Source organism: Pan troglodytes, chromosome 4 (genome assembly GCF_028858775.2).
Source record: "Pan troglodytes isolate AG18354 chromosome 4, NHGRI_mPanTro3-v2.0_pri, whole genome shotgun sequence".
NCBI lineage: Eukaryota > Metazoa > Chordata > Mammalia > Primates > Hominidae > Pan > Pan troglodytes.
In genome coordinates this window covers 118464863-118484149 of record NC_072402.2, presented here as the reverse complement: position 1 = coordinate 118484149, position 19287 = coordinate 118464863, and the positions used below count along the sequence as shown (strand labels likewise).

Genomic DNA, 19287 nt, shown 5'->3' with positions numbered 1-19287 from the left:
GTGATAATTTAAACATAGATGATGTGGTAGTGCTAGAAAGATCATCTCAGGGTAAATAACAATTTTGTTTTCCATATGCATGAAGCATAATTTTGACTCTCTATTTGATCAGTTCAATAGACATCTTATATTTCATACCTTCACTTATTCCTTTTAAACTCAACATGCTCATGGCTTCCAAACTATCCTATTACCTCAAGTTAGTTAATCAAACTATCTCAGTTTTCTTTTTTACACTGCTTACCATTGCTTCATCTCCTTGCTGGACTCCTTATCCAGCAATTTGGTCTCTGAAGAGCCAGTTATTCCTAAGAATCCATCCTTGGTCCACTGCTCCTCTTCATGAACCTTCACTGGTTAATTTTTATCAACTCTTATAATTTGACCACTATGCAAATGACACCCAAATCTATGTATTCAGCTCAGAAATTTCCCCAGTCATCATATTTATCTACCTAACTTTTAGTTGGACGCCTATTTCTGGATATTCCACAAGTTGTGCAATAACAGGAAGGACCTAAATTGATTGCAGATCTTCACACTAAAATCCATGTGTGTCTCTGTTTTCCACCCTGGTTGTACCATGATTAATTCTTTTGCTTACCTTAAAAGCCTGAGAATTCATCCTGTAGAGAGCTGCTAAGATTATATATCTAAAGTATAAAATCTTCATACCGTTCTCCTACACCAAATACTCCATTGTCACTGCTAAAAAGCTATTTCTCTATCTATCATAAAGTAGTACAATGATTTCTAAAACGAAGCATACAGAAAAGCTCAAAAAGTAGTATTTAAATGCTTAAAGAAAATAACATTTCTGGTTGACGTCTCATACTGGGATTAGGGGAGAGAAATGGGAGTTGTAGAATAAAGCCCTGTCTATATGGCTATCTCTCCATTTCCTTGGCATTTTTGAGGTACTGTGAGGAGCCTATCTGGACCCACATAGCAAAGATTGAAAGCCACTTGACCACAGAAAAAGTTAACTTCTTGATATGGCATGCAAAGCCCTCCGTGACATACTTTTCCCCATCTTAGCCTTCACAGCCCAGCAAGATCAAACCAATGGCAGTTTTCCCAGGAACCATGCTGCTTGTCATTCCCTGTCTTCGCTCATGTTTTCACTTTGTGAGGAGCTTTCTAAGACTCTCCACTCAATATCATTTAGATATACTATCCAGTTTTAAGACTTATATGGGAGGATATTTCACTCATTCATTTAGTCAAACATCCATGCGTAAACAAAATAAATAAAATTCTTGCTTTCATGGAGCTTATAATCCAGTGGAAGAGAAATAGACAATAAGCAAACAAATACTCAAACCCTAGTAAATGAAGGACTGCTCAATCATCATTTATTTGCGCCATGTTGGCCGCATAATAGACACCCAAAAATGTATTAGTGAGCATCTTTTAGTTGTCAATCACAAGTCTAGATGTTTTCATACAACTCTTCATTTTAACTCTCAAAATTATGTTAAGAAATAAGTATTGTTCTGCCACTTTAGTAGATAAGAAGACATGGGCTCAGAGAGACACGAATTTACCTATGGCCACACGGCTGGAGAGCATGAATCTGAATACAAATCTGGAAATCTCCGATTTTAGAAACCATCCATGTTTATGATACTACTGGCTTTCTTTAGCTATAAAAAAAAAATATTGAGTCCTTCCTTAAGTCAATTCACATGTTCACATTAGTCCTGCCTAGATGGATTCTACTAAATTCTGTGAAGGTTAGAGGAAGTTTTACAATGTAACACTTTAGAATTCAAAGGATTTAATCATGAGCAGTGAATCTGCAAAAATATGCCATCAGAACCCCACTGGTTTCAGCAGAAGGAAGGAACAGTCTCCTGCAGCATCTGTTAGAATAAAATGGCCTAGGGAAGGTAGGGGAAAGCATAAATGATATACTGAACAAATGGTATTTAAGGCATTCTGTGCTATATAAGCACCAAATTAAATCTTCATTTATTTACTTTGAAAATGCATATAGCCTTGCAGTAAGATTCTCAAATAATAGATGCAGGCTTCAAACATAATCACCGACATATGATTTCAAAGTAATATGTGGCTGCTATAAGAATAAGTAGAGTAAACAATGCCAAAAATTAGGCACTTGAGTGCCTGGACTGCAGGTTACTCCTGCCCAGATGCAGAAAAGCACGCCATCCAGCTTGACAGACAGATGAAGCATTTCCCTGTAGAGTCTGAATAAATTCTCTTCTTGAAAATACCAACATAAATTCCCAAGAGAAAACAAAACTAGAAAGCTCAAGTTCATATTTGATTCCAAATCACCCCCTTATATTCATTGCTAAAATAAGGATACCATATGGGAATTTAGTATGATCTGGACAGGTATAATTGCCATCAATGGAGAAAATACCCTTAACATCACTTCATAATTATGTCATCAAAATTTAATAACTTTAAGAATTCTCTCCTTAATAGAAAACAGAGAAAAAATAATTTGTTGTCTTTGTGTCTCATGTTTAATATGAAACATCCTTCCAGGATCCTGTGTAAAAAAAAAAAAGGTTATTTTTGAAAAAATAAACTTTTTACTGTCACTATATCAAACTATTGTAGTATGTCTTAATGCTTATAATTATTTGGGATTTTTTTGAGATCAGAAACTCTTGCTTCAGCAATTTGATTTTGTTTTCTAAATTATAAAAACAAACTACAGTAAATACTATTTAAAAAATTAATCTCAGCTTCCAGATACTTACAAGCTATATTTTGAAATTTACTTTATGTATAATTTAATCAAACAATATATGTAATTCTATATAATAATTTTTTCATGTGATATTATATCACAAACACTGCCCCTACTTTCAATAGCTGCCTAATATATTGTTGAATAGATATTCTATACATAATCTTATTTTTGAATATTTAGATTACATTCAGGGTTTCTTCTATTATTAACACATTTGTCTAATCTGTAAGAATGTTCAAGCATTTTATGTATTTAAAAGTTTTCTTAATGATTTAAAAAATGAACTTATAGGAAGCTCTACTAGTAAACTTTCTTATTTTCTATATTTTCATATTTTAACATGAATATGTTAGATATTTAGATATCTAACATATCTATGTTAGAATATATCAAAATATGTTAGATATTTAACATAAATATCTACAGTCTTAATTGTATACATTACACAGGCAACAATAAAGAGTTTCAAAACCACATTGTTTGTTAAATCCATTGCATATCTGCAAAGTAATTCTTCAAGACAAATATTATTCTCATTTCACAGATAAAGAAATTTTTCCAAGTGTTTAAACAATATTCTCCTGGCTTTCTAAAATGGGTGTCTGCTGGGTGATGTCAGTGAAAGTTTGCAAAGAAAAGAACAGCACAGGTTTGTGGGGAGGAGCCTGAATTCTGTCTTAGACACATTGGGTTCACATTGCCTTCAGGATACCCAAATGGAGTTATGTGAACATACAGATTAGGCAGGTGGCCATACAGATTAGAAACTTGGAAGAGCAGATTCTTCGGAAGACACCAACTGGGGAGTCCTCAGCTTGTAAGTGGACTTGAAGCCATAAAACCAGAAAGGATTACCCAGAAAAGTATGCAACATGTAAGGCAAAGGGAGACAAGTACAGAATCTTGGAGCAGCAGATATACTTGGCATAAAGAAAAAACAAAACTTGAGACACAAAAAAGAGAAAAAAGTAAAAGAAAATACCCATGGGTGAAGTCTTAGAAATCAAGGAAGGAGAAAATTTCGGGATAGAAAGTTGATCATTCAGTGGATGATCAACTGGTGATTAACTGGATGCCATTGGCTTGAAAGAAAGCTTCAGTGATGTTCTGGGGCTGAAAGGGGATATCAGTGGGTTGATGAGCAGCTGATCCATTTAATATGAATAAATATTTTAGAAGACAAATGTAGAAAACAAGAAAAACATTTTGCTACTCTTCTAAACTATAGTAACAATGCTACTACATAGGCGGGTAGAAGAACAAGGCAGTTTGCCATGGAGATACTCAAACAGGCCTTCTAAGTATATACAGCCCTGAATTCAGCCCATTTCTATGAGAAGTTGACCCTGAATGTTTTCTCACCATCAAGAGTGGACATGTCAGTCAGAAGAGGCAATAAATATGACCAGTCAATTATCCTACATTCCAAATGAGTAAAACCAAAGCAAGTACTCCTTTGTTGTCTATTTTGTTCAAGGCATTATTAACTATCAAATCATATTAAACCATGAGCTATTAAACATACTAAACTAAGAAACATTAAAATTTGTAAGAATCAAAATAGTAAGTTATGACGATGACAGCTGCCTTTTCCCATCTGCATGCCATTTCTGTTTGTCAGGAGCCAGAAGAGAACAGTTTGAAATTTGTTAATATATGGTTCTTAAATATCTGTATTTTAAAAAAACCAAAATACTATGGGGTATCGAGGAAAGTTGTGCAGACGTTACTGTCTCCATATTCCCTCCCTGGATGACCTTTAAACTGTCAGTCTTAATGTTTACCCCCAGTTGCACTGCCACAGAAGGCTTACAGAAGAAAAGGGCAATTGTGATTTCTTGACATCCACAGATAATTACTACTACTGTTTGAATCCAAAGGATATAATCTTTGCTCTGCCTTTTCTTTGTTTAGCAGAAAAGAACTATTTACATCCCAACTTTCCTTATATTTTCAATGTAAAGCATTATCAGCAACTACCAAAATCACATGCAGTCTATGGAATTCTCTTATTCACTATATTCAGTACTGAACTGTGTAAAAAATACTTTTAATGGCATAAAATGAACAAATTTAGTGCCAAGTACAAGGCATGTGTTTAGCATAATAATCTCCCCTCTTTCCCAAGACCTTTCCAAAACATTGGCATGACTACGTCACCCACAGCTCTGGAGTCTCAAAGAGGATGGATTAATAATATGCTGCAAGTGGAATCTATTAATTTCCTTCCTTAGATGGCAGGGGTTCTTCTGCCTTCTCACTATAGTATTCATTCACTCATTCATTAATTCATTTAAGAAAAATTTATTGAAAATCAATTTTACCCAGTATTTTATTTTTTAGGACCCTAAGCACTCAGAAGAGTAAGATAATTTCTGCACTCAAGGCTATCACATTACAGTAGGGAAAGGTGTATAAACAGTTGAGAACTACAGCCTGAAAATTCCACAGTAAGAATATTTTTCCTCTGTCACTCAGGCTAGAATGCAATAGTATGATTATAGCTCACTTTAACTTAAAAATCCTGGGCTCAAGGAATCCTTCTGCCTCAGTTTTCCAAGCATCTAGGGTTAAAGGCACATGACACCATGCCTGACGTGTGTGAGTGTGTGTGTGTGTGTGTGTGTGTGTTTTAATTTTGTGTGGAGATGGAGGTCTTACTATGTCGCCCGGCCTGGTCTCAAACTCCTGACCTTAAGTGTTCCTCCTGCCTTGGACTCGCAAAGCACTGGGATTACAAATGTGAGCCACTACACCTGGCCTATTTAACTGAAGATGCACTGTGTGTCAGATTCTGGGTTAAGTCTTGAATATGGAAAAAAAAAAAAAAAAAAAAAAAAAACATCAAATTTACAACTACAAGGAGTTCAGAGTCCTGAATATGAGACTTAAATTAATCATATAGTCCTGATCTTGTCATGACATAACTCTTATCTACTCCTAGTTCATCACTCTGCTTCAGCCTCCAAGCCTCATAACTGGCCAAAAGGCCCAGTTGGCTCTCACTTCAGCACCTTTATACAATGCTGCCTTTGGTGGAAATACTCTTCCTCCAGATAGCACCATGTCTTGTTCTCTTATTTTATTCAGTTATCTTTTCAATTATCTTCTCTCTAATAATCTTTTTCAAGATAAAAGGATGACATGTTCACCTGTCATGTTTCAAATGTTTGTCTTCAAAATATTTATTGCTACTGAAATTATACTATATATATATATTTTTAATTTTCATGTGTCCTCCACCAGAATACAGATACCATTAAGGCTTGAACTCAGTTTATTAGTCATTAAAGCTTAGAAGAATGCCTGGTATGTGGTAGACTCTTCCTATGTATTTGATGAAACAATAAATGAGTTACATGGAAATTTAATTATGCACTGAGATGTTGTGCTAGGAAAGTCCGGGATATTAAAAGAGCATAATAGATGTGCGGGTAGGGGAGATATCTGAAAGGTCCCCTGAAGGAGTGACACTGTGACAGGTAAGTTAGGTCTGAATAATGTCAAAGAGTTAAACAGGCAAAACAAAAAATTATCATGATTCATGGAATCTGTATGAACATAAATGTAATGAGTGATTTAATCAGTCTCTGAAAATCATAATATAAAATCATGTAAAAACAGTAGGTAATATTTATTGCGAATTCACAATATTCCAGGCACTATTCTAAGTGCTTATCTGAATAAACACATTTAATTTTCTCAGCAACCCTTAGGAACAGACGCAATCCTCATCCCCAGTTTACAGATGAGGAATCTAAAATAGAGAGAGGAGAAGCAACTTATTAATCATTATATGCACAGCAAGTGCTAGAGTTAGAATTTGAACGCTTGGTCTGTGGCTGCAGGTCCTGCGTTCTTAATCACAATTCTGTGGAAAGACTAAATATAGTGAAAATAAGTTAATTATTCCCAAATTAATAAATTTCATGCAATTCCCAGTAGGGTTTTAGGAGAAAGTAAATTTGCAGGGAAGAGAACCTAAGAAAGAGTGTCTGAAGTTAATTTGCAATTAATAGCCAGTTGGAAAAGCTAATAAAAGTTTGAGAAAGCCATATGCTTAGGATGTCAACCCTGAAAAACATATTCAAAGACTGGAAGAAAATATTGCAAACAGAGGTCACCCACTTTTTAAGATTATGGGTAGTTTTGTGGTTTTTTTTAATGCCATAATTGTCTGTATTTTTTCATTTTCTTATTTGATAATCATAAAATTAAAAACCACTTCATATAATGCAAAACCTTAAGAATAAAATAAAATTAATAGCCTCAAATAATTCCACTTTGGAAGATAAAGTATTTTGAATATTTACGAATAATAACATAATACCAAGAAAAAGTCCTAACTAAATAAATATGTAATGCATAGGGACAAAATAAATGAACAAGAAGTACAAGGCCTGGAATGTCAGGCAATTCAAAAGCACAGGAAATTTACTAGTCTGGAGTAATTGCAATAAACGCTTGAGTAATTTATAAACAGTGTGAAGTTCAGGCTTTGTGAAAATCAAGAGTCTTATTTCTGTCTGGCACAAATATTAATATAAATGACTTGTATTGTCAAATACAAGTACCAGCACATTTGCTTTACTGAATATGTAAAATGTTATTTGACATCAGCACATTGCTTGTATGCTAATTATATGGTTAAAGTCATTAAATTTTTGTAATTATGCTTTTTTAAATTATTAATTTACTTAGGGAAACTATTTCTCATAGACAGCATAAGAATTTTCTTTTTTCCATGCTGAAATTACTGATAAGATGCACAGAAATGAATGTGGTTTTATGTTTTATAAAAGCACAATTGAAACTGCAATGAGGTTACTCAGAAAATAAACATATAAATTGAGTACCAAATACATACCAGGTATGAAGCATAATGCTAGCCACTATCATGTAATCAATTCTTCTTAGTCCTATGTAAAATCAACCATTTTATTAATAATTACAAATTACTTTAGATCACGTATCCTTAGATATAATTCTATAAAATTCTTATAGAATGAACTACAATGATGGTATTGCTGCAAAAGCGAATGTGACAACTCAAAATATGGTTTATACAGAATATTAAACTGTATCCAATTTTTTACTTTGATATGACTGCATTAAACAATTTTAATATTTGTTAAAACATCAGTAAAACTTAGTAAAAGTTTATAGCTTATTATATATATAATTCTTAAAATATATGGAGAGTATAGAGGTAAATATAGAGTTAGATACTTTAAGAATATATATATATATTATACATATAATATGTCTGTCTGTATATCTACAGATCTGCAGAGAAAGAAAATTCCCACAACTCCAGGTGCTATTGCTACCCATAATTTACAGATAACAAAAGCTTAGAGAAAGAACGATTAAGTAACTTACTCAAGTTCTCACAGCAGTATGTGGTAGAGACAACTATGGTAATGAAACAGTCTGCTCTAGAGTTCATAATCTTCACCATCTTGATACACTGCTCAGGTTAGTGAAAATTTGAGCTTCTAAGGTAATTGAGATATCAGGACTGTTCATTAGTTCTTTTACCAGAATTTTAGTGATTTCATATTTTTTTACATTGGGATTTTCCATTGGCTTGAGATAGAAAAATACTAGAACCCTCAGATATTGTAAATCACTCAAAGATATAATGTGTGTAAGAGCATTTTCTACAAAACCTGGACCTTACTATACATTCAATAAATGTGAACCACAGTTACTGTGGCTGTTGACTCTATAAATTCTATAATTTATTACATTAAAGTTTAACATAATATATCTTGCCAGGAGCTTACCCCATATTTAGATTCCTGTATTGTTCTTAAAGAGAATGCTTAACCCTGAGATATACAGAACGATAGTATCAGAGTCTTTTCTTTTTCTCTCACAACCTAGGAAATCTTGGATCTATAAGAATACTAACAGATGGAATACTATGCAGCCATAAAAGAGGATGAGTTCATATCCTTTGCAGGGACATGGATGAAGCCTGAAACCATCATTCTCAGCAAACTAACACAGGAACAGAAAACCAAACCACATTCTCTCACTCATAAGTGGGAGTCGAAAAATGAGAACACATGGAAACAGGGAGGGGAACATCATAAACCAGGGCCTGTTGGCAGGTAGGGGGCTAGGGGAAGGACAGCATTAGGAGAAATACCTAATGTAGATGTCAGCTTAATGGGTGCAGCAAAGCACGTGTATACCTTGTAACAAACCTGCATGTTCTGCACATGTATCCCATATGTATCCAAGTATAATAATAATAAAAAAATACTATTAGTATTTTATAGATTTTATAACTTCCAATGGGGCTATCTGGTACAAGCACCAGTTTTTTTGTCTGAATTACTATAATGGCCACTTAACTGCTGTTCCATCTTGAACTCTTCCTCTTTATAGTATATTCTCAACATAGAAGCAAGAACAATAATTTTAAAATGTAAGGCAGTTCACATTAGTTTTCTTTATAAAACCCAGAAACTTTACAATGGCTTTGAAGGTCCCATATAACATGGCTTCCTTCCACTACTTGCTCACAACAATTTGGCACACTGACCTCCCTGTTCTTTCTCACTCAAGGGTGCTGCCTCTTTAGGGATTCCACATTTGCTTTTCTCTCTGACTCCAAAGTTCATAATGCATATAATTTCATCGCTTAGTCTCTCATCTGCTGCCAAGTTCTAGCTTGAAAATACTATCTCCTCACTTAGGTCAAACATGATACCACTATTTGAAATTGCAAATTATATGCCCCTTCTTCCTAACCTGTCATTCTAGATCATCTCACCTTGATCTATATATATTTTTCTATGGAATGTATCACTTTACAACATGCCCTATAATGTAATTATTTAATGTTTATTATGTAATTGATTATGTTTCCCCCTAAGATAAGCTTCAACAAGAGCAGGAATCTCTGTTTTGTTCACTGATACATCTCAATGTTCTTAGAAAAATCTGTAGTAAATAATAGTCACTGAATAAAGTCTTATTTAATAAATGGATGAATGAATAAGTGAATTCCATATATTTTATTCAACAACTATTTATGGAGCATACACTTACATGTGTAATTTGGATAAGAAATTATGATGTTTAAAAGTTTCCATATGATGATGGTCATCAATATAACCTTTTCCAGTAAATGGCGAGATAAATGATGAAATGATGGAATGAGATAATGTATTAATTACCATTGCAAGATTACCATAGTTCTCTAAAATATGGGAGAATCCTTTTTCATACTGATGAAATCTGAAGGATAGGGTATTTGAATATTCCATCTTTTTATCCCAAAAAGGACACTTACAGTTCATTTAAGTAAAACTATGAAATGGGAAAAATATAAATCCATCATAAAACTGTTCAAGACACACTTTGAGAAAACATTTGCCTTAAATATAGAACACACATACAAACATAATAAAATTGTGCATAATGCAGAATTTTCTGTTATTTTGAATCAACTATTCAGGAAACATATTTATTTTCCAAATTTCAAGTTTTATAATCTCCTCATCAAAAAGTAGGAAAGAGAAATGAGAGTGGATTTCAACTATCCACCCAAAAATAATTATACTATAAATTGATAAAGCCAGAAAAACAATTGGCAGATATTGAGACCAGTTGTGTGAATGTTAGAACAATTCTGATGTGTCTTGGGGTGAGAACTAATATTCTCTGACATTTCAAGAATTAAAGCATGTGAGAGGGTTGGGAGGACTTCACTTTTTTATATGTAGAAGAAAGATGCATATATTTTCACTTGGAAAAGATGAAGAAGATGGTAATGGGTCAAAAGGAAATTTAATAAATCTTAATTTTGGTGGAAAAATGGCAGAATAAAAATTCAACAAGAAGAATGATGAAAATGAAAAAGGAAGGAAGAAAAGGTGAAATAAGTAGGGACATAAAGGTAGAGAACATGCTGAATCCTGAGTTTGGTGTGCCACATTCACAGAGACTGAGGTCCCACTTAGCAAGTCAGGAGAGAGGAGGCAAGACTATTATTCTTATGGCTATGAATAATTACTTCACTCTTGCCACCAGTTGACAAAATGAAATACCAATAAAATAATATAGACTATACAATAAATGTGTGCTCTACTTTGGGCCTGTCTAAGTAACTGATAAAATCTTCCACTGTGTGCAGGGGTTTATAAAAGATTCTTTAATTTGGGGGCAGTTTGTGCCATGACTTCTTCCAAATTAAGAACAAATTTGGTAAATATTTTATTTTAGATAAATGTTATACAATTTTCTGGGATTTCAAATCAATTAGATATAACACATGTCATTCTCACCTAACATAAATTCATATGTGAGATCAAGATAAAATAATTTTTAAAAAATAAATTTAACTGAGTCTAAGATGTGCCAAAGACAAGGGTCATAATATCTGTGTCATTAATCTATTTTATTTGAACATTTCTACAAATAGAAAATTTAAATTAAAGTTTTTCTCTTAGAGCTGCCATGCTATTTTTCTAGTTTTACCTAGAATTGGACATATGCATTTCATCAGACAACTGGCTTCTTTGGTTGTTATGCAATATGTCGCAAATCATTGTACTATTCAAAAATGGATTTAATGAGCATAAAAATCTTCCCATCGGCAACAAGTCCAGAATCTCATATCTCTCTGTCCTTTTGCGATTATAACAGAAAAATTGAAAAAGACAACCTGTTTTCTGCTATTTATGTAACAGTATAATTGAAAATTACCTTGATGAAGTTAATTTATTGTGTAATACTTTAATGATGTTTAGTATACCAATACAAACCTTAGAGTAAAATATTTTCTACAATTTATCTGACATTACACACAATCAAACCAAAAATGCCATCACATCTATCTGTAACACTATGATTATCTATCATTATTGTCATTATCACTCTGGTCAATCAAACTCACTAGGTCTGAAAAAATAAAGTCTAACAATATAATGAAGATTTATATTTCATCTTACTTGTAAATATATATCCCAAGAAAAGTATATAACAATGATATTTTACTTGTAACTGAAGCAATAACAAAAATCTTCAAGATACCTTACACAATTTTGTCAAAACTTAATGCACTGAAGAAAATTATGACATATTGCCCAAACCGCATTCATTTATAATCAGGTAGAAATAATATCTGTCCTCTAATCTTCTCCTCAGCTGTACTATCTCCGACTGCTCCCCTTAATCTAAAATTACATGCCCCTTCTTCAATGGGAGCCCCAGTAGCTTTCCCTATACACTTCTATTAGTGGTATGCATTGTGGTAATGGTTACAATCTTTTATTGTTTCATTAGTTCCCCACACTACACTGTAAAATATTTTAGGGACAGAATCTAGTTTAATTGTTGAGGTAATACTTGCCTGCCTACCTAAAGCTGAACCCTCATAACTCATTGGTAGGAGAGTCCTGATTATATTCTAGGTTCACCCCCATGCACTATGTAATCCATGGATGAGTGATGGCTTTCCTGGACCAGGGGAAACCATGGATTGTAACTACGTATTGTAGTTCCCTTCTATTTCTAACAACTTTAGGTATAGGTGGTAGACACAATGTTGGCCAATTAGAATATAAGGGAAGCCTGCTGGATGGCTTCTGAAAAATATTTAATAAGCCTTAAAAAACACACACAAGAAAGAATTGACTACTGCTCCTTTGGAGACTTTGGAGTCTGCATGAGATATCTATAACAGGGGCAATGACTTAGCAATTGTCAAGGGAGTTGAAATAAAGATTAAAAAGATAGGTTTCTTGCCTATATTATTTGCTCCTGAACCACCATTCCCAGAGTTGTGTGTCTTCTTGGTATAAAGGATAATTAATTTTCTCTATGTTTAAGCCAGTATATTGGTGTTTTCTGATACGTGAAGTCAGAGGTGTCCTATATGACATAGATTTTTTCCACTTAATTAAGTAGGGCCACAGAAATGGTAAATGAATATTAAACTCTAGGTTTCACTGCAGGATGTGAACATTAGACGGGAAAATTTTGTCGAAATATTATCTTATGCATTAGTGAGGCACATTATGATATTTTTGAAACTCCTCCACTCTCAATATGAACTTCCAATAATGTTCTAACAAGTGTAGGGCATTATAAAGATGATGGGTTGAATCCACAAGGCATTTATCTTTTGTCTTATTAACAATAAATTTTTAGATTGAGGAGGGAAAAAAGCAGAATATTAAATTGCTGCTACTTTAAATATTTAGTACTGAATGCAAGGCTCAGTTAAATGTATAAAGCAAACCTCACTAAGTATTTCTATTTAGATTCAGATATTAAAAGATAAAACCTCAATAGTTGTTTATTAAGTTTTCGTTCTGACATTCAAATTTAATTAACAGTCTCTTCATTCTAGACTGTGTGGTTTATTTTCAAACACTGATTTATAAAGAGCACAGAGTCACAGAGAGCCACAGATGAGGGAGGATATTACATAAAATTCTTCACAAAGAAAATAAAGCACAATGCTCAGATCGGGCCTTTTTCCTTTTAAGTCAAATGCCATCATCTTTCTAGATTATTACCAGGCAAGAAGAAAAGGACTGCATATGTGACAGACAGCATTGCCATTTTGTTTTCAGCCAGTGGATAAGTAGAAAATTGAAAATACACGGGTGTAAGAAGTAGCTTTGTGATTTCTATGCAAATATCTTCTGCATGAGATTATTAATCAAATCATCATTTTCATCAGGTTATTCATGAGTTTCTTTAGACGGTTTCAAAAATAAATAATCAAGGATAACTAGAAAAAATCAGAAACAATGACTAGATCAGAACTAAAATATATGCAACTATAAAATTTCCTTTCAGAATTATTTTTTTCCTCTGGCTAAAGACATATACAAGAATCTGCCACTAAATAAGTTAGAAATCCTTATTTTATTAATAAGGATTTTAATAAAAGTTATTTTAATAACTTTTATTAAAATAAGTTAGAAATCCTTATTTTATTAATACATGAAAAGTGGAGGAGCTAGTAAATAGTTAAACCTTAAAGTGTTTGTACTTTTTCATCCATTAATCTATAACTGAAAATGTATTCCAAATTATTAGTGTAGAAAAACATTTTTTAGTAATATGTTCATCACAGCATTATAATAAAACAACTTAACATCAAAATACCTGTCAAACTATGGCTGACAAGGTCACAAAAAATTGTTAGATTGTAAATTCACTGAGTATATGGGCCACGTCCATCTTCCTCACCTGTACCAGCACATTGCCTGGTATAGACTAAATGCTAAGGAATATTGATTCATTCACTCACTCCTGCATTCTACTCATTCATTCAAGGACCATGATTTTTGTTTTATTTTGTTTTGATTTTTTGAGATGGAGTCTTGGTCTGTTGCCCAGGTTGGAGTGCAGTGATGCAATCTCAGCTCACTGTAATCTCCGCCTCCCAGACTTGAGCTATTCTCCTGCTTTAGCCTCCTGAGTAGCTGGGATTATAGGAGCCCGCCACCACACCCAGATTTTTGTATTTTTAGAAGAGATGGGGTTTCTCCATGTTGGCCAGGCTGGTCTCGAACTCCTGACCTCAGGTGATCTGCCAACTCAGCCTCCCAAAGTTCTGGAAATACAGGCGTGAGCCACCATGCCCAGCCCCAAGGACCATGTGTTAAGCCTTGCATCCATTTCAGGAACTATGCCAGCCACTGGTGGTACCAGGCAGATTAAAACGCAATTTTGTCTTTAAAGGGCTAGGGCTGGTGATACAGTTGCTGAAACAGCTGGGGTAGGAAAGAAGAAAAACATGTAAAAGGGTGATAAAGTGCTAATGCTCCACAAATATCTGATGCTGGTTTATGGAGTAGATAGTGGAAATACATGTATATTTCCTTGGCAAAATGAGAAGAGTTAAAAACAAAAGAGGTGGAATTCACTTGATTCGAAGAACAAGAGGAAATCAGAGCTGCTACCTGAGAAAATCAGTCACATAGGCAGGAAGACAGATCTCTGCTGGTCATAAAGTCAAGGAGGGTGGCAGATTTGGAAAAGGGTTTGACAAAGAAACACCCCAATAAATATATGTTGAGTAACTGTAGCAAAGATGTGGGAGAAAATGATTTAGTGAGAACATTTCCTCATGTTGGAGAATTTCTGGAGATGCTTTTTTCTAAGCTCTCCTGATTTTTTGTTGTTGTTGCTGCTGTTTAGATTTGTGATATGAATGCAGATGAGACATATTGGAGGCTGAACTAATCCTCGCCACTGCTAAAGCCTAAACCCTAGTTTGATGTTCAGAATTCCATGAAGGAGAGAGATTTTTCTAGTGCACAGCGAGCAAAAGGGGAGTGGCACTTCAACGTCTACTCTATAGAGAGAAGGCCTATGTGAGCAAAGCAGCAAGCCTTGATAAATGTCTCCCTGTATTATTTCTATTTACTCTTCATCTGAGATGACGTTGGGAAGGAGAACAGCAACAAACTTCCAAATATAGTGTATCTCCTGAGATGTTCAAACATAAAAAATAACAAAAGAAAAAATACCAGTTTAACTTATTTTGATTTTCATACATCCCACCACTGCTTTTACTTGCTTTGTTTTAACATGATAATCAGGCTATTATAGGGCAAAATAATTTGGTATTTGAATTACAAAATGAAATTCAGAAGTGAAATTGCAGATAGCATTGATAAGGAGTTTGTTAACACACAATAGTCCTCAATAGAGATCATAGTAATACATATGAAGAATTATCATTAAAAATATTTTCATTCAAGTTTGACTTTTGAATGCACCTGTGAAGCATTCAATTATAGCTTACTTAATACCCAGTTAAGCCATAAATAGAATGTGTGTGTTTATATAGTTTTCATTGAGTAGTAAGGGCTATAAACGTGAAGCACTGAAATCATAAAAGCTTCCATGGACTTTTCCACAGTGCTTTGTGCCACTCATAATAAAGTCCAATAATTAATTTTAGACTCAGCATTCAGAGTTCAAAATTTATTTTTTATACTGTCTGTAAATAAAGTTTTATAGAACACAGATCTAAGTGTAAAACAGAAAACTATAGACTCCTAACAGAGGAGATGATAACAAAAGAGAAAATCTAGATGACCTTGGCTATGGCTACGACTTTTTTTTTTTTAAGTTCTGGGATACATGTGCAGAATGTGCAGGTTTGTTACATAGATATACGTGTGCCATGGCGGTTTGCTGCACCTATTGACCTGTCCTCTAAGTTCCCTCCCCTCACCCCCCACCACCAACAGGCCCTGGTGTGTGTTGTTCTCCTCCCTGTGTCCATGTGTTCTCATTTTTCAACTCCCACTTATGAGTGAGAACATGTAGTGTTTGGTTTTCTGTTCCTGTGTTAGTTTGCTAAGGATGATGGCTTCCAGTTTCATCTATGTCCCTGCAAAGTACATGATCTTATTCCTTTTTATGCTGGATAGTATTCCGTGGTGTATATGTGCCACGTTTTCTTTATCCAGTCTATCATTGATGGGCATTTGAGTTGGTTCCATGTCTTTCCTATTGTAAATAGTGCTGCAGTAAACATATGTGTGCATGTGTCTTTATAGTAGAATGATTTATATTCCTTTGGGTATATATGCAGTAATGGAATTGCTGGATCAAATAGCATTTTTTGGTTCTAGATCCTTGAGGAATCACCATACTGTCTTCTACAATGGTTGAACTAATTAATATTCTCACCAACAGTGTAAAAATGTCCCTATTTCTCCACAACCTCACCAGCATCTATTGTTCTTGACTCTTTAATAATCACCATTCTGACTGGTGCAACATGGTATCTCATTGTGGTTTTGATTTGCATTTCAGAGTTCAAAATTTAAACAGAGTTGTCACTTACAGGAGTCATACACAGGCAACCAATAAATTTCTATACCTCCCACTCCAAGTCAATGTTGGCAAAAGGTGATTTTGATCACAATACCTTATCAGAATATTAAATTAGTTCAGATTATACATTTTACGTTATGTTCTATTATATTTGATTTTAATAAATATTCTAATAAATTGCTCAATATTAATTATCAACTGTAACAATCACACTTGCCATTTTGGCTATTTCTTTTAGTGAACTTAATATTGTGATTTAATATCATATTATAAATATATCAAGCACAAAGAAGAAATTGTTTTCCTAAAAAAAAAGACATTACATTACAGAATTTTTCCTTATAATTGTTTTCTGATTATAAAATATCAAGTATATAAATCTAGGAACACTAGGAATTTTCATGGGTCTCAGAAATGTATCAAAACTTTGAACAGGGAACAGTTTTCAAATATAAATCTGGTTTTTGATACAGGAGAACCACTTGGAAAAAGATTGCTTATGAAAGTTAAAGTGCATTCACATGCTTTCATGGCACTCTAAATATGTTCTTATTTATTAATTGTACTATTACATATTTAAATGCTCAAATTGTTATAGTAGTCATATACTATTAATCTTAACAATTATTAATCTTAAAATTATCATATAAAAAGATGTACTATGAAACAAACAGAAAAGGAGGGAAAACTACTGAGGGAAAGGCCCTGGTTCTAGCTCTGGGTCACTGTGGAGCTATGGAAACTTGGGCAAGCTACTTACTGCCTTTCGGACTCAGATTCTTTGTCCACAATATGAATGGTTTAATCACACAAGTTTTAAAATTAAAACTTCACAAATTTTCTGATTTTCAATTTCTATTTCCCACATATAATATGGATTTTACTATTTTTTAAAATGGAGAACTATAAAGATCAAGAAAACAATGTTATCACTTTATATTTACTATTTCTTATTAAGAAAAAATAATTCTTCTGTGTACCTGAAAACTTGTCTGGATTAGTCAGGATGTTCTTTTCCTAGCCCATGAAAGGAAAGTTAAGAGCCTTGAATATGTACGGATTATAGATATACTATGCTACATTCATGTATCTAGGTTACAAGAGTCTGAAAATAGATTTTACACGTAAGTGAAATTATGCAGTATTTTTATTTCTATGTCTGGCTTATTTTACTTAGAATTATGTCCTCCAAGTTCATCCATGTTGTCACAAATGGCAGTATTTTCTTCTTTTTTAAGGTTAAATAATATCTGTGCGTGTGTATGTGTGTGTTTGTGTTGTGCCTCACAATTATTTTATCCATTATCTGTCCATGAGCCCAGGTTGTTTTCACATTTTGGCTATTGTGAATAATGGTGCAGTGAAGACAGGAGTGCAGATATCTCTTCAAGTTACTCATTTTATTTCCTTTGGTCATATACGTATATGCTAGGTCATATGGCCGTTCTATTTTTAACTTTTTTAGAAACCTCTATATTGTCTCCAATAATGGCTATACCAATTTACATTCCTATCAACAGTGTGCAAAGGTTCCCTTTTCTCAACACTCTTGCCAACACTTATTATCAATTGACTTTTTGATAACAGCTAGCTAACAAGTATAAATGATAACTCATTGTGGTTTTGATTTATATTTCCCTAATTATTAGTGATGATTAGTGATGTTGAGCACCTTTTCATATATCTGTTTTTCATTTGTATGTCTTCTTTGGAAAAATGTTAATTCAGATCCTTTTCCCATTTTAAAATTGGATTTTTTTTCTTTTACTATTGAATTGTGTTTGTTATATATTTTGAATATTAAACATATATTTATACACCCTTATCAGGTATATAGTTCACATATATTTTTCCCAATCTGTAAGGTTCCCCTTCATTTTGTTGATTACTTCCTTTGCTGTGCATAGTCTTACTCATATGTGGAATCTAAAAAATAAAATGAAAGAAAGAAGAGAAAAAGTCAAATACATAGAAACAGTACAACAGTGGGAAAGAAATGTATAGATGTAGGTCAAAGGGTACAAGCTTGCATTTATGCAGAATAAATAAGTCTAGAGATCTAATGTACAATAGGAAAACCATAGTTAATAGTATTGTATTATTGCATATTGTGTATTGTGTATTATATATTGAAAATTTGCTAAAGAGTAGATTTTAAGTTCTCTTACCACGCACAAAGGAGGTAACTATAGAAGGTGATGGATATGTAAAATTGCTTACACGTAGTAAGCATTTCACTATGTATACGTATACCAAAACATCATGTTGTATACCTCAAACTTATATGATAAAAAAGTCTGAATTTAGCGCAGTCATTAGTGATATACAGAGCACTAACAACATACAGTCAGAAACTTGTCAATAAGAGGAAAAATATGACACACAGGTGGTCAAATTAAGGCTAACATAATAACTTAGACACAGAATTTTCTGGGTGTGGAAATGGGAGAGGAAATTGCCTTTTCTCTCACTTCAAATGTCCATGGGAGAGGCTCCATAGAGACATATTCCTGGCCTCTCTCTGTGAATCCCGTACCCCTCCCTGTAAAGAGAAGTGTAAGTTATCTGATTGGTGAATTTGGAAGAAAAGAAGGTCATTCTTGGCTTAGCCCCCTCTGCTTTGCAGATCATAGACTATCTCACGGACTAACTCTTATGCACTACAAGGCTTGCCTCTATATAAAAGCAGGACTTTGTACGGCACAGCTTCAGGCAGCTTCAGACTT

At 33.6% G+C, this 19287-nt stretch overlaps 1 protein-coding gene across 2 annotated transcripts in view; it reads right to left on the bottom strand.

Moving 5' to 3' along the window:
* The window catches only part of PRR16 (proline rich 16), a 388847-nt gene that overhangs the window by 64731 nt on the left and 304829 nt on the right, over window positions 1-19287 (bottom strand). The gene's annotated exons all lie outside the window — the stretch shown is intronic.